The sequence below is a fragment of the Sceloporus occidentalis genome, unplaced genomic scaffold (assembly GCF_023333645.1).
Source record: "Sceloporus occidentalis isolate IW3139 unplaced genomic scaffold, rSceOcc1.0.p SCAF_1, whole genome shotgun sequence".
NCBI lineage: Eukaryota > Metazoa > Chordata > Lepidosauria > Squamata > Phrynosomatidae > Sceloporus > Sceloporus occidentalis.
The window spans coordinates 320,054,276-320,069,098 of record NW_028316981.1 but is presented as its reverse complement, the minus strand read 5'-3'; the positions used below and the strand labels follow the sequence as shown (position 1 = coordinate 320,069,098).

The 14,823-nt window shown below is 47.3% G+C and overlaps 1 protein-coding gene and 1 pseudogene across 1 annotated transcript in view; one reads left to right on the top strand and one right to left on the bottom strand.

Moving 5' to 3' along the window:
• CATSPERH (catsper channel auxiliary subunit eta) overlaps positions 1–8,154 on the bottom strand; it is a 32,450-nt gene extending 24,296 nt beyond the window's left edge. Inside the window, exon 1 of the transcript XR_016277995.1 lies at positions 8,067–8,154. The gene's annotated coding sequence lies outside the window, so the exon portion shown is untranslated. The remainder of the gene's footprint in view (positions 1–8,066) is intronic.
• Positions 1–14,823, top strand: part of LOC149324290 (uncharacterized) — a 380,857-nt pseudogene that overhangs the window by 38,866 nt on the left and 327,168 nt on the right.

The following is a 14,823-nucleotide window of genomic DNA, read 5'->3' as shown; positions in this document are numbered from 1 at the left end:
CACATTCTGCATTTCACTATAGGAGGATCTCTAAGCTACTCCTTGATGACTGAAATCTCTCCATCTCACTACTCTCCTGGGGCTCCTAGATCCCTCTCCTATCTAGTCTCCTTAAGCCAGGGGTCCCCCATCGTACATCGTTTTGCTACCTCAGTGCAGGATAGGACTTTGCCCCCTCTTCCTCTCTGGAGGGTGGCAGCCTGGGCTCAGAGGAGGAGGGGGCACCTCAAAGCCCCTTCTGGGCCCCTTTCACCCTAGCCTTTGGCCCTGGGCAGCTCTGGGCAGATCCAGTAATCTCCACACCAAATCTGCCTGGAATGATGTTCCCACTACCTTCCCCCCATCCAAACTGTCCCTGGTGAAATTGACCCCGTTGATGTTCACTAGGCTTGCCATATCCCGCCTGGGGGCAGGACTTTCCCAGTTTGGGGCGGGGCCACACAGTCCCACCCTGGTTTGGCCCCTCCCCCAGGACCTCCCCCCCCCAGCAAGGCCCTGGAGGCAGCTCCAGCCCTCCCTCCCCATCCTCCCTGCCTGACTTAAGCCTAGAGAGCAGGTCTTCAAGACATCTGCCACTCAGAGCGATTGCCAGCCCACTTGGTATATATACCCTGCAAGAGGCATTACTTTCAGGTTACAGTGAGCAAAGGAAAAAAGGCCACCAATCGTTCCTGTTTCCCTGGGAGTCTAAATGCCTCCTCATCTTTTAAATGTCTACCACTCAGTATTCTTGTAATTCTTTATCACAGGGTCGTTTTTGAGGCCCTGAACACCTTTCCTTGTAATATGCAAATTTCTCCCGAAGCTGACCAATGGGAAAGAAGCAATCAGCCCCCCTCCCCTTGGGTTGGTTTTCAAGGGCTTGGAAGGAAGAGATTTTGCCTTGTAAATAGGAAGGGCTTTGGGGTAGCAAAAGGCTGCAGAAGTAGTTTGACCCCCCCCCTTAAACATCCATGGCTCAGTGCCATGGGATTCTGGGAATTGTAGTTTCTTGTGGCACCAGAGCTCTTTTGACAAAAGGAGACTGAATGGAGGCGTTGCCTGGCTGGGGGCAGAGCCTCTTGCCAGCAGTGAGAAGGCTGCGATGATGAGGAAAAGCAGGGGCTCCTCTGGTGGTCCTGGCCACTTCCCTTGCCTCCCTCCCTCCTCCTCCTCCTCCTCCTCCTCCTCCTCCTCCTCCTCTCAGAGCTCATTCACACTCCCTGGCTTTTCTCTCCCCCCCCCCCTCTGCACTTTGAGACCCCTTTAACTGCCAAAGCTCAATGCTCTGGAATTCTGGGGTCTGTGAGGCATTTGGCCTTCTCTGTCAGAGAGCTCTGGTGCCACAATAAACTACCATTCCCAGGATTCCATAGCACTGAGCCCTGGCAGTCCAAGCAGTGTGTTTTGGACACAGAGATCCTCCAAATGAATCCAGTCCCTAGCTTTTATATCTCTCTCACACACTGCAGGAATAATAATCCTGGGAATGCTAGTGTTTGGGAGACATTGAGACTTCTCTGTCAGAGATGGCTCTGAGGCCACAATAGACTACAATTCCCAGGATTCCCCAGCACTGAGCAGTCTCAAACTGGACCATTTCCTCAGTGTGGATGCACCTGGGGAGGAATTCTGGGCACTGCAGTTCAACTAGGTTTGGAGGGTTATGGGACTCCCTGTCAGAGATAGCTCTGGGGCCACAATGTACCACAATTCCCAGCATTCCCCAGCACTAACCCAGGACAGTTAAGTCACTCTCAAACTGGATTATTTCCTCAGTGTGGATGCAGCTTTGGTGAGGAACTCTGGGCATTTCAGTCCAGCATTGTTTTATTTCTGCAGTGTATTTTGGACCAGAGACAAGGTGACCAGGCGTCCTCCTTCTTTTCCAGGACATGTCCTCTTCTGCCAAGTTTCAAAATGTCCTCCATTTGGATCATGGCTAAGAAGCATGGATTTATAAGTACATGGGTGTTTTTTAGCTTTTATTTACATTTTTTTGCTTGGGTGCCCTACATTTTGGGGTGAGGGCATTGGTCACCTTGGTCAGAGAGCTTTCCAGGGGTTAACTGCCATTCTGCTGTGGTGCTGGAACAAACCACCATTCCCAGAATTCCATAGCATTCAGGCAAGACAGTTAAAGTGGTCTCAAACCAGATTATTTCTCCAGTGTAGATGCAGCCCAAGCCTTTTGCCTCTCTTATGCCTGAGATTTCAAAGCCCAGCCCTGGCACCACAACAAACTACAAATCCCAGGATTCCATAGGATGGAGTGATGAGTGTGAAAGCAGTGTGGCAGCAGCCTAAGTGTGCTTAATGCAGTTCTTAAGATGGTGCACCTCTTGCCTACAGAGTCTCACAAGACTTTTTTGTTTAACAACTTGTACCCATTAACTCCATTTCATGTCTCCTTTATTTAGTGGGGAGGAATACAGACAAAACAAGTCAAAATGAAGAAAAACCAAAGTCCCTTGACCAAAGGGTTTGGTTGTGGAATAAGCCCCTGAAATATGCAAGAGGCAATGTTAAAATAAAGCCATGTTCAATGCTCAAATGTGCTGTTTGGAATGGGGAGAGGGGGGTGGCCAGAAAGGGAAGTACATTTCCGTGATCTGTCTACGAATAATGGCCAAATGTCCTCCATTTTGATCATGCCTAAGAAACATGGATTTATATTAACATTTCTAAAAAAGCCTCAATTTTTTTGCGTGTCCTCCATTTTTAAAAAATGTGTCCTACATTTGAAAATGCATTTGTCCTACATTTGTCCCGGTTTGGAGGTCCTCACTTATGGCAACCCTAATGTTCACACTTCAAGTGTTGTTGTTGTTGTTGTTGTGAATCATCAATCAAAGGATTTGCATAATCACTTCCAATGTTGTCAATGCTGAGATGTTGTGTATCTGCTGCAGCCATGCTTTCCCCCTCCTTTAAAAACAAAATCTACTGGCAGTGTTCACATATTCTACCAATTTGTCATATAGAGATAGATATATAGATATAGATATATAAACCGGCCGGCAGCACCTCTGGCCAACCCTAGTAGCCCACAGTGGATGTGAAAGGGAAGGGACACTTCTTTCCCGGTCAAGAGAAGGAGGCTCTGGCCAGTTGGGAGTCCAGACCAAAGCTACAGGAAATCAGTTGCCTGGCAACGAATTGTCTGCTGCTAGGAAGGCTTGAGATTCCTTTGTTGCCCTTGGCAACGCCTCTTCCTTTCCCCAGAAGTTGCGCAATGCCAAGAATGAGCAGCCAGGAGATCCAGGCTGGAAGTGAACCCTGCCCTGGTCCTCCAAGGAGCTCAGCCCCTTCCTCTCCTCCACAACAGGACAGAGGAGGCAAGGATGCCAGGCTCCTCTGCGGAGAAGAGCCCCCTCCTCCCTGGGCAAGGGCACACACACCCACACCCTCCGAGTTTCCCCCATCCCCACGCTCTCCATGGGCAGCCGAGAGAGAGAGAGAGAGAGAGAGAGAGAGGGAGGGAGGGAGGGAGGGAGGGAGGGAGGGAAGGAGAGGGGGAGAGAGAGAGGCAGAGGTAGAGAGAGAGGGAGAGAGGGAGGGAGGGAGGGAGGGGGAGAGAGAGAGGGAGGGAGGGAGGGAGAGAAGGAGAGAGGGGCAGAGGGAGAGAGAGAGAGGGAGGGAGAGAGAGAGAGAGATGGAGGGAGAGAGTGGGAAGAGAGAGAGGGAGGGAGAGGGGGAGAGAGAGGGGGAGGCAGGGAGGGAGGGAGAGAGGGAGAGGGAGGGAGGGAGAGAGGGAAAGGGAGGGGGAGAGGGAGAGGGAGAGAGAGGGGGGAGAGAGAGAGGAAGGGAGAGGGGGAGAGGGAGGGAGGGAGAGAGGGAAAGGGAGGGGGAGAGGGAGAGAGAGGGAGGGGCAGAGAGAGGGGGGAGAGAGAGAGAGGAAGGGAGAGGGGGAGAGGGAGGGAGGGAGAGAGAGGGAGAGAGAGAGGGAAAGGGAGGGGGAGAGGGAGGGAGAGAGAGAGGGAGGGAGAGAGAGGGAGGGGCATCCCCTTTCACCGGCTTTTGGTCCTTGCACCAGAATTTACAAAAAGAATAAACCAGCGCTAGTGGGGACATCCCACTTTTAATTCAGTTTGGGAGTCGGGGTCAAGGGTAGTCTGAACGGCCCCTGAGTGGAGAAAGAGAGACCCCCCCCATGGCACCCTGGGAATAGGCTGAGAGGCCCATTGGAGCCCCCTCCACACACAGACCTTTTCCCTCACAACAACAGCCCTGCGGAGGGGCCCCAGCCGAGAGAGTCCTGGCTCTGGGAACAGGCAGAAAGGGCAAAGGCGGCACACTTGGGACCTTACCACACGGGGGCTTTTTGAGCGTCAGTTCGCATTGGCCAATGCGTATTCGCGTTATATAGCATTGGAGTTCCACACCTGTGAGCTCTGAATACGCATTGACCAATGCGATATAACGTGAATACGCTTTGGCCAATGCGTATTCACAGCTGGGTTCCAAACTGAAGGCAGCCGGCTCCTCCGTTTTCCGAGTCCGCAAAATTAGTGGATCGGCTGGATCCGCATTGATGGCCAGTGCGGAACCTCTGCTGCTTTGGCTGTGTGTACATCCAAGCCGCTGGTTCTCTTGAAGACCACCGGTTACAAATCTCCCATGATGCTGCGCTGGAATTTCCCCCTTCTCCTTCCGGTGGCCCTTTCCCCTTTGAGCACAACCGCTGGGGCTGGGAGCGTTATTTCCACTGAACGAGATAAAGCAGAAACCTTTTGTGTCCGGGGAGGGGGGAATGTATATGTGTATGTGTGTGTGTGTGTGTATACACACATACACACACACACACACACACACACAAAGATGTGTGTGCAAGCATATACATGCAGCATTACACTTTCAGCTTCTCCACAGTTTGCGTGTGTGTGTGTGTGTGTGTGTGTATATATGCGTGTGTGTATATGTATATGTATGTGTATATATATATATATACACACACACACAAAGATGTGTGTGCAAGCATATACATGCAGCATTACACTTTCGGCTGCTCCACAGTTTGTGTGTGTGTGTGTGTGTATATGCGTGAGTGTGCATATGTATATGTATGTGTATACACACACACACACAGACAGCTGTGTATGTACACATATAAATACGGCTTCACACTTTTGGCAGTAACACTAAGTGTGTGTGTGTGTATACATATATCTATATATACACACACACACACACACACACACACACATATATATATATAAACACTCAAGCAGACAGATGTGTGTGTACACATATAAATAAGGCATCACACTTTTGGCTGTGGCACAGTGTGTTTTTGTATATATGTGTGTGTGTGTGTATATATATAATAATTAATAATTTGTTTTATTTATATACCGCTATTCCAAAGATCATAGCGGTGAACAGCAAGTAAGCTAATTAGCAAGTAAGCTAATTTGCCCCCAACAGTCTGGGTTCTCATTTTAGCTCCCTCCTCGGAAGGATGCAAGCCTGAGTCCAGCTTGGGCCCTTTTGCTGGTCTTGAACTCGCAACCTTGTGGTTTTGAGTGAATGGCTGCAGGACAGGCATTGAACCACTGCGCCACCAGGGCTCCTGTTAACCTATAAAGGCTTACAATCTAAAAAAGACATGACACAAAAGGAGAAGGGGAAGGGGATGAGGGCCAACAGTTCTTCTCTACCTCCGAGACCTGAGGGCAGGGAACCGTCCAATTAAAAAGATTGTATGTACAGCGCTGTGTAAATTTACAGTGCTTTATAAATAAAGGTTAATAATATATATATATAAACTCTCATACAGACAAATGTGTGTGTACATGTAGAAAAGGCATCACACTTTTGGCCGTACCACTATGTGTATATATATAAGTATGTATGTATGTATTTATGTGTGTGCATATATATATATATATATACATACACACACACACATATATACAGACGGTGCATACCCCTTTCGTAAGTGGCTAAAGGCAGCAAATCTCGCGATATACCACGCTAAACAGTGACCTTATTCTTCACCCCCGGAAGTTAAAAATGTTGCGCCCCGTTCAGAGCCCCATAGAGCATGCGCAAAGCTGCCGATGCGCATCGGCGAACACACATTGTATTGGGCTGGTGTGGTGATCCAATCTGCACTGGCCTCGCTTTGCGTGAATACGCATTGGCCAATGCGCAAGACCTTGATCCGGAAGGCCGCCCAGGTGTGGATGAATGATGCGATATGACGCAAATACGAATCGGCAAAGTGTATTCAGAGAGCGCGAGTGTAGATGAACCATGCGATATGACGCGAATACGAATTGACCAATGCGAACTGACGCTCAAAAAGCCCCCGTGTGGTAAGGTCCTTGGTCCCCCCCAAAAGAAAACACACAAACACAGGAAATGATTGATTGATTGATTGATTGAAAATTTATTTCTATACCACCGTTCCTGCGATCACGGCGGTTTACAGACAGTGCAAATATAATATAATACAGATTAAAAAAAACAATCATCCCAATAAAACACCCCGATTAAAACCAGCATAACTATTAAAATCCACATAGAATCAATCAAAATTACTAAAGAGTTAAAAATCCAAACAATACAAAACAGCAATACTACACAACAGTAGACATAGGGGGAACAGTCAGGACATGTGGGAGAAAGCTTGACGGAATAACGGATGGTGGTCCTCCCCCCAGAGAGACGCACACAGCCCAGTCTCTGGGTCTGGGGTTTCCTTCTCTTTTGCCCTTCTGTGGCCAACACTTCTTCTCCTGAATGGCGCTAACTCTATCCTTGTCTTTGTATTTTAAAACTGCTGTTAGCTGTGTGTTTTAAACAGAATTGACACTGAATTGTCTCTACCTTTGCACTCTCCACTTTTAAAACCGAATTGTTATTTTGGATTTTGAAAGCCACCTTCCTTCCCCTGGCACTCAGTCAGCAGCAGCAGCAGCAGCAGTGTATATACACACTACACACACACACACACACCCTAAATATTTAAAAGCAGTATACATTTCATCTGGCAACCCTTGGCTTTGCCATATAATAAGGGGTGCCTTTTCACTCTGCCATTGTTTTTAATGAGGGATATTCAAAAGTAGTCTATATACACATACTTCCCTCCCCCTAGAATCATAGAATCATAAAATTGTAGAGTTGGAAGAGACCGCAAGGGCCCTGATCCAGTCCAACCCCCTTCTTCTGCCATGCAGGAAATCCCAATCAAAGCATCCCCATTGACAGATGGCCATCCAGCCTCTGCTTAAAGACCTCCAAGGAAGGAGACTCCACTACACTCCGAGGAAGGAGTTTGTTCCCCTGTCAAAGAGCCCTTACTCTCAGGAAGTTCTTCCTAATGTTGAGCTGGAATCTCTTTTCCTGCAGCTTGCATCCATTGCTCCAGGTCCTAGTCTCTGGGGCAGCAGAAAACAAGCTTGCTCCCTCCTCAATATGACATCCCTTCAAGGATTTAAACAGGGCTCTCATATCACCTCTTAACCTTCTCTTCTCCAGGCTAAACATCCCCAGCAGTTCCCTGAGTCGTTCCTCGTAGGGTTTCATGGTTTCCAGACCTTTCACCATTTTAGTCGCCCTCCCTTCCTTCCTTCTTCCTTCTGTCCTCAGTCCTCTGCTTCATTATCAACAAAGGGAAAGAGAGAGAAAGAGACTTAGGGAGGAAAGACTTAGGGAGCTGGAAATGTTTAGCCTGGAGACAAAATGGTTAAGAGGTGATATGAGAGCCCTGTTTAAATATTTGAAGGGATGTCATTTTGAGGAGGGAGCAAGCTTGTTTTCTGCTGCTCCAGAGAACAGGACCCAATGGAGTAATGGATGGAAGCTCCAGGAAGAGATTCCACTGAAACATTAGGAGGAACCTCCTGAGAGTAAGGGCTCTTCGACAGTGGAATAAACTCCCTCGGAGTGGGGTGGAATCTCCTTCCTTGGAGGCTGGATGGCCAACTGTCTGAGATGCTTCGATTGCGAGTTCCTGCATGGCAGAATGGGGTTGGACTGGATCAGGGCCCTTGTGGTCACTTCCAACTCTAGGATTCTATGATTTCCTAAGCAGAGCCTTCCTTGCCACCCCTTTCCTCCTGAGTAAATCTCCCTACCTTGAGCTCCATTCTGGCTTCTTCTCTTCAAAGGAAGGAGGAAGGAAAGGAGTCCTACCTTGGAGCCCCTTCTCTTCTGAAGGCTCCCCTCAAAGGCATTCAAAGGAGGAGGAGGAAGGGGAGCCCTGCACATGTTCAGAGGAGGGGAGCGTATCTGCGCATGCTCAGTCTCATCCCCTGAAGCCATTGCTGCCCTCACTGCCTGCCTTGAGGGAAGGGAGGAGGGGGGGTCCCCTGTGTCTCCCCCTGAGCATGCGCACTCCCACCTTCCCTCCCAGTAATTCCCTTCAGGGTCAGCTGCAGCAGCAGCAGGAGGCAAAGGAGGAGGGGGTTCTTTGGGGGGGCAAGGGAATATATTCTGCTGAGTTTGCTTTGCTGCTGAGATTAAGCGATGTCTCCTGTTTCCTGAGTTTTCAAAAAATCTCAAAAAAGAAAAATCCCAACAGCCTTCATCTGATTAATTAATTAATACTTAATTATTATCAATCACTAATTATTAATAATTACTAATTTATTATTACTAATGACTAATTATTAATAATTATTAATACTCTGTGTTAATACTGTTAATTCCATCCTCCGCTGCTGCCAGCCTGCTCTTTCCTGGGAGAGGGCCAAGCCATGGAGGAGCCTTGAGCAGAGAGACCAGATGTCATCAGCAGAATGGAGGGAAAGAAACCAACAAATGGAGGGCAGTCAAGAAAAATGTAGGTGACATTACAAAATAAAAGCTAAAAACCTTACTATAAATCCATAAAATATATAAATATAAATGCACAAGAAACCTCCTGGTGCCCCCCCCCCCACTTTGCCACTGAACTCCCCCCCCCCATCCTCCTGGCAGCCCCCTCCTTAGAGCTGAGAGTCAGCTGGAAAAGCGCATCCCACTCCAGAAGAGACGTTTACTTGAGCAGTTTGCACTCTATGTCTTTCCAGTTTATAACAATAGCTACAAAACTGAATAACGGTTAATAGCATTATTCCCTCCTGATTCCTCTTCTGCTCTTAATCTTCTATCGCCTTCGCCTAACAAATTTTCTGTCTTTCCTCCTGCCTCTTTGGATGAACTCTCTACACTTCTGAACTCTTCCAAACCTGCTACCTGTCCTCTTGATCCAATTCCTACTCGTCTTCTAATCTCTATAGCTCCCTCCTTCCTGCCCTCGCTTCTCCATATCTTCAATCTCTCTCTCTCTACAGGCTCCTTCCCTTCGGACTTCAAACATGCTCTCATTTCCCCAATTCTGAAAAAACCTTCTCTTGACCCCTCCTCTTTGTCTAGCTATCGTCCGATTTCTCTTCTTCCCTTTCTTTCAAAGGTTTTGGAACCGGTTGTTTATTCTCGCTGTCTTGAGTTTCTTGAAGCCAACTCCATCCTCGATCCCTTTCCGTCTGGTTTCCGCCCAAGGCATTCCACAGAGACAGCTCTCACTAAGATCTCGAATGACCTTTTACAGGCCAAGGCTAATGGCCTTTACTCTGTTCTCATCCTTCTGGATTTGTCTGCTGCCTTTGACACCGTTGATCACTGTCTCCTAATTGACATACTTTCTGACCTTGGGTTCTCAGACTCTGTTCTCGACTGGTTTAGATCTTACTTGTCTGGCCGATCTTTTGCAGTACTTGCAGGGGGTCAGACTTCATCTCCTGTTCCCTTCTCTGTTGGAGTTCCCCAGGGCTCTGTTCTGGGTCCCCTTCTGTTTTCTCTCTACACACTGTCCTTAGGAAAACTCATTAGCTCTTTTGGCTTTTCCTACCATCTGTATGCCGATGACACCCAGCTGTATCTTTCCACCCCTGACCTTTCTCCAAGGCTTGAACAGCAAGTTTCGTCTTGTCTCACAGCTGTCTCTCAGTGGATGCGCCATCGGCGTTTGAAGCTCAACATGTCCAAGACGGAGCTTCTTGTCTTTCCTCCTAAGCCCACCCTTCAACACTCCTTTTCTGTCTCTGTGGACAACATTTCTATTCAACCAGTCCAGCAAGCCCGCAGTCTTGGCTTTATCTTTGACTCTTCTCTGTTGTGTATCCCTCAGATCCAGACCACAGCCAAGGCTTGTAGATTGCCAAAATCCGACCTTATCTCTCCGCCTCTTCTGCCGACTTGATTCCTGTAACGTCCTCCTGGCTGGGCTTCCTCTTTCTCACCTCCGTCCTTTAATCTCCGTCCAGCATTCAGCTGCACGCATTATCACTTCCACCCACCGCTCTGACCACATCTCTCCTGTCTTGGCATCCCTTCACTGGCTCCCTCTCCCTTTCCGCATTCAGTATAAGCTCCTGCCGTTGACGTTTAAAGCCCTCCATGGACTGGCCCTCCTTACTTATCAGACCTTATTTCTCCTCACCTTCCCACTCCGTTGTTCCCTCTGTTCTGGTAGTCAAGGCCTGCTGTCTCAGCCCAGGATTTCCTCTGCCCCATCCCGGATTCGCCCCTTTTCACTCGCTGCCCCTCACTCCTGGAACCTTCTTCCCCCGCGAGACACAAGGGCCCTGATCACTTCTTTAACCAGCTTCAAAACGGAGCTGAAGACCATCCTGTTCAGAGAAGCCTTCCCAGGCATTGCATAACTGTCACTTGCTATTTGATGTTCTTTTCTTGCCTGTTTTATTCAATCATTTCCTATATTGCTATGTATTTTATATCCGAATGCGCTATATGTCTTTGCCAGTCTGTGATCGATCTCTTTATCAATCTTGGCATCTGAGGAGATGATGTTTCCCAGGTAGGTGAACTGCTGGACAGACTTAAGCACAGATGTGCCTACGGTGATGTGGAGATGGTAGTGTTCTTCCTGAGGTGAGGCTGGTAGAGAACTTGCGTTTTCTTCAGACTGACTTTCAGTCCAAAGAGTTCTGCAGCTGTTGCAAAACAAGATGTGAGGTGCTGCAGAGCTGCTTCCGTATGGGCAACGAGGGCAGCATCGTCAGCAAAAAGCAGCTCACGGACTAGATAGTTTAGAGCAGGGGTAGGCCACCTTTTTGAGCCGGGGGCCGGGTTGCTGTCCCTCAGACAACTGGGGGGCCGAAGCCAAAAAATAAATAATTAAATAATTTTTTTAAAAAATTAAATATATAAATAAACCAGGACAAATGTAGGACAAAATTTTCAAATGGAAGACACTTTTTTAAAAAAATGGAGGACACGCGAAAAAATTTGCTGATTTTTTAAAAAATGTTAATATAAATGCATGTTTTTGAGGCTTCTATAGACAATTGCCCCCCAAAGGCCCCGGTGGCAATCGGTGGCAGGACTGGGCTGGGGCCGGTCCCAAGGCCTCGCCGGGCCGCATCCGGCCCGCGGGCCGCAGGTTGCCTACCCCTGGTTTAGAGTCTTAGTGCAGGCCCTCAGGCGGCTTAAGTTAAACAGGCTACCATCAGTACGGTAGTGTATATAAATGCCGTCTTCTTCTTTGAGATCTGCCGTAGCCCTTTGGAGCATCATGCTGAAGAAGATTGTGAATAAAGTCGGAGCAAGAACACAACCTTGTTTTACACCATTAGTAATTAGAAAGGGCTTCACAAAAGAGTCTGGAGTAACAAACACTTGAGGCAAAGCACAAAAATCAGTGTGTATAGAGCCATTGTACTGTCTATTCTCCTCTATGGGTCTGAAACATGGGTCACCTATTGCCAACACTTACGGCTCCTTGAACGCTTTCACCAGCGCTGTTTACACACAATTCTAAACACACACTGGACCGACTATGTGACAAATGTTGCTGTCCTTGAAAAGCAGGGATCGCCAGCATTGAGGCCATGCTATTGAGGACGCAGCTGCGCTGGGCAGGACACCTTTCTAGGATGGAGGACCATTGCCTCCCCAAAATAGTATTCTACGGTGAACTCGCCACGGGTCAAGAGCGTAAGAGGGGCGCCCCAAAGAAGAGATACAAGGCCTCCCTGAAACAACATCTCAGGCTTGGCCAGATAGATCACCAACAATGGTCCTCCCTGGCCTCGCATCAGGAGGCATGGAGGCGCACTATCCAAGATGCTGCAGCCTCCTTCGAAAGCTCACAGCGAACGAGCCTCAAAGAGAGACGACAACGCAGAAAGAACCGCAACCGGAAACATCACCCAAGGAGACTTTCGGCTGTGCTTTCTGCAACCGGACCTGTTTGTCCCAAATTGGCCTTTTCAGTCACCAAGGCGCTGCTTGTAGAAAGCGAGGGATCAGGAGTCCTTCCTGAATCTTCATTCGCGAAGCAAAGCCAGAGATGTATTTTATATGTATTATACTAGAGAATCCCCTTCCCCAGCACCACTCCCTTCTCCTTTTGTGTCGTGTCTTTTTAGATTGTAAGCCTGAGGGCAGGGAACCGTCCAATTAAAAAGATTGTATGTACAGCGCTGTGTAAATTTACAGCACTTTATAAATAAAGGTTAATAATAATAATAATAATAATAATAATAATAATAATAGCAGCATATGGGCCACTTAGGTCCAAAACACACTGCAGAAATAATCCAGTTTGAGGCCACTTTAACTGCCCTGGTTCAATGCTAAAAAGTCCTGGGAAGTGTAATTTGTGAGACATTCAGCCTTCCCTGTCAAAGAGTTCTGGGGCCACAAGAAACTACAGCTCCCATGTTCCCTAGCACTGAGCCAGGGCAGGTAAAGCAGTCTCAAAATGGATTATTTCTGCAGTGTGTTTTGGACCTTAGTTTTTAAAAAAATAGTCCAGATTTAAATGTTGCTTTAAAATTATTCCCATCTCTGAGCAATGAGATGGATTGAGAGAAATGAGAAAGTGTTGGGAGGGAAGGACTGGGTGATGCATTCTGGGGTATGTACAATTTGTGGCCAAGTAAGTGGCCCTGGGCAGGTGACACTCTCTCAGCTCCAGAGGATGGTAATGACAACCCCCCTTTTGAAGAAACTTGCCAAGAAGACGCCATAAGATTTATTTCTAGCCCGACCAATCGCGAAGAATCCAGGCAGGTTACAATAGTAAGATACATCAAATTACAATCGTTAAAAAGAATCAAACCCTGGACCTACCCCCTCCCCATTCCCAATACTAAAACAGAATTAAATAGTAATAGTATAAAAACATAAAAAACATTAAAGACATTAAACAAACAAACAAAAAATAGGCAGAAACATAGGCGGGAAGAATCGACAGATGACGAGAGAAATATCTCTATTTCTGAGGAGGGGAACTAAGTTGGAAGGGTTGCCTTAGGTTTGCCATAACTCAGAAAGGACATGAAGACATAAGAACAACTGTAACCGCAAGAGCATGGGAAATAAGCAGGATGAACTCGAACTCCTAGTACAACAAAGCAAATATGATATAATAGGCATCACTGAAACCTGGTGGGATGAGCCTCATGATTGGAATGTGGAAATAGAGGGGTATAACCTTATTAAGAGAAATAGGCCAAACAGGAAAGGAGGAGGAATAGCACTATATGTCAGAGATATTTACACCAGTGAAGAGATCCTGAACATCAATCATGGAAGCCAGGTGGAGAGCATCTGGATAAGAATCAAAGGGGAGGGAAACAACAAGGATGTTATGGTGGGAGTCTACTACAGACCCCCAAGTCAGACTGAGGAATTGGATGATGCCTTTCTAGAACAGATGACCACACAGTCAGAAAGGAGAGATGTAGTAGTGATGGGCGACTTCAACTATCCTGATATTTGCTGGAAGGCAAACTCAGCAAAATCCTCAAGGCCTAGCAAATTCCTCACTTGCCTGGAAGACAATTTCATGGTCCAAAAGGTGGAAGAGGCAACAAGGGGGTCAGCTATTTTAGATCTGATCCTAACCAACAAGGATGACTTGGTTAATGGGGTGCAAGTGGTGGGATCCTTAGGTGGAAGTGACCATGTTCTCCTGGAGTTTGTAATACAGTGGAAAGGAGAAGCCAGGCAGAGTCAGACACGCATCCTAGACTTTAGGAGAGCGGATTTCAGTAAACTTAGAGAAGTATTGAGGGCGATTCCATGGTCAGAAATACTAAAAGATAAAGGAGTTCAGGACGGATGGGACTTTCTCAAAAGGGAGATACTGAAGGCACAATTTCAAACAGTTCCAGAGAGAAAGAAAAACGGGAGGTGTCTCAAGAAACCAGGATGGATGACTAAGGAACTTTCAACCGAGATGAGTTTGAAACGGAACATGTATAAGAAATGGAAAAAGGGGGAAATCACAAAAAAGGAATTCAAAGAAATAGCAGGCATTTGTGGGGTAAAGTCAGAAAAGCTAAAGCACAGAATGAACTCAGGCTTGCTAGAGAGGTTAAGAACAATAAAAAGGGCTTTTTTGGATATGTCCGCAGCAAAAGGAAGAAGAAGGAAACGGTAGGTTCACTGCGCGGAAAAGATGGCAAAATGCTAACAGGAGATAGAGAAAAGGCAGAGTTACTCAACACCTTCTTTGCCTCAGTCTTCTCAGAAAAGGCAAAGGGGGCTCAACCTGAGGATAATGGAGCAGAGGACAGAATAGGGGAATTTCAGCACAGAATAAGTAAAGAGATAGTAGAGGAACACCTTGTTAATCTGAACGAATATACGTCTCCAGGACCAGATGAACTCCATCCAAGGGTATTGAAACAACTGGCAAAAGTAATATCAGAGCCATTGGCAATCATATTTGAAAACTCCTGGAGAACAGGAGAGATCCCAGCAGATGGAGGAGGGCAAACGTTGTCCCCTTCTTCAAAAAGGGGAAAAAAGAGGATCCCAACAATTATCGTCCAGTTAGTCTGACATCAGTTCTAGGAAAGATTCTGGAGCAGATCA